We start from the raw sequence: 2,233 nt of genomic DNA on the forward strand, positions 1-2,233 counted from the left end.
CTTTAAGAATCACTTTGGCGAGACAATTTATGAAAAAATGGTAGTTAAATTGGGAAATAGTCCAAATGTGTTGATACCATTTGCACTTGGTAAAAAAGTTAAAGATTTGAAAATAATGCCAGAATTAATTAACAGTTACTGGGCAATCGATTCTAAAACAACAGCTTCAAATTGTATTTCAACAAAAAAAGGAAAAGTGAGAGAAAAAAAATGTATTCCAAAAAAATAAATGGTTCGGGAATGAAATTTGAAATTAAAGTGAACGTACAAGGATTTGTTTTAGATTCAAATGTTTGTGAAGGTTCAATAAACGATTCAAAATTGCACAGTTGTAACAGATCAATGGTTAAACCTGGTGAATTTATTTTGGGAGATTTGGGATATTTGAGAAAAGATGAAGATTATATGGATGTTCCAATCAAAAACGCAAAAAGTGAAATATGCGAAGAAAAACGTGATTTTTATCACAAGTTTAACAAAGTCCATTCCAAGTCAAGGAATGTCGTGGAACACGTTTTTGCGTCTTTGACAAATCAATTTCGTATTTTTAGATCAGTTTTTGGATTCAACAAGGAAGACTTTGGCTATCTTGTCAGAATTGCATTAACTTGTTATAATTTTTTATTGCCAAGAAAACCAGTTATTGATTTTTCTAAAACAATTCCATCTTTTAAACATAACGATGAAGAATTGTATGTATTTATTGAGAAAGAAATGGACAACCTGAATGAAATATCAAAGTATGAGACGAATGTCAATGATTCAATTTTGAATAATTTTATAAAAAAGTCAAAAAATAGTCAAATTGACAATTCTATTCCTGAATTTAAATTACGTGAAATTGATAAATTTTCAAGTGAATTATTAAAAAGAAAAAAAGAAAAAGTTGAAAATTATTATTTCAATTTGTTCAGTGAAGAAAATATGCGACAAACGGTACAAAGAACAGATGAAAATTTGTTATTTTTAAAAAGGGAATTTTCTTTACTCAAAACTTCTATTGAAGAAATACACCATTTAATCGGAAAAACATGTCAAACGAATAACAATAGTCACAAGTCAGCAGAAAATGAAATATCAATAATAAATAATACACAATTATCAAGTTGTAAGTCTTTAATAGAGGAAACACAGAAAACCAACCAAATAATAGACTGCAATAATAATGTCAGTGATATTTCACTTGATTTGGATAAAAAAACGTTTTTATGTGATGAAATGGAAACGATTATAGAGACAGATCCAATTTATCGTGTTAAAAACGGAAAATTAAATGATGACGATATCTTGTGTCTATCATCTCAAATTTTGAATTATGTACACACTAATAATTCTATTGTAGCATCTACATTTTTCTTTGAAAGCGTTTTTAATACATTTGACAAAACAAATAATGATAATTCCTTAATAAACAGTCACAGAAACCTGGATTGTTATTTAAACCAAAAATACATATTTTTCCCTTTATTCTCCGGTCTACGTACAAATGGTCATTGGTCTCTATTAATTTTACATAAACATGATGATGGATTTGAATCATTTATCGTGGATAGTCTTGGAATTGAAAAATACAATTTCAATACCCAAATTTATTATTTGGACAAAATAAAAACATTTTTTTCTTGTCTTATGGGATTTTCGATTGAAAAACACAAAATTGAAAATGCAATATTAATTACTGATGTTGTTAGCCAAGAGAATGGAACAGATTGTGGTCGATTTGTACTGTTTTATATTTATTCAATATTAATTAATCAGAACGAAGAAATACCAAAAGTGCTAAGTAAACTCACTTTCAGTCATTTTCAAAAATTTGTAGATGATTATTTATCAAGTGGTTTAAATTTTGGTAATAAAGAACAATTCATACCAAGTTAATAATTCAATTATCGTTGTGTTCATTTTTTGAATATTTGCAATAAATTGATAATCAAAATGAAAATTGAAAAAGTCGAAAACACTGATTTTCTAAAAATGTATTTTTAAAATAACAAATTTATTAATAATTTTGTAATTTATGCAATTATTCAAATTTATTATAATAACAAAGTTAATCATATTGTGTATATTTTAATATGATTGTTTCATTTTGATATTAACTTGTGTTTTAAACAGATTTACAGTTCTGAGGATGGCAATTATTTTCTGAGGATGACAGAAATAGAAAGTTTACACTTTTACATCTGTCTGAAGTGTATATTGAATAAGTTACTATTTTTGAACCATGGGAACA

Source organism: Entamoeba invadens, assembly GCF_000330505.1.
Source record: "Entamoeba invadens IP1 unplaced genomic scaffold scaff_1105074726561, whole genome shotgun sequence".
NCBI classification, from domain to species: Eukaryota; Evosea; order Mastigamoebida; family Endamoebidae; genus Entamoeba; species Entamoeba invadens.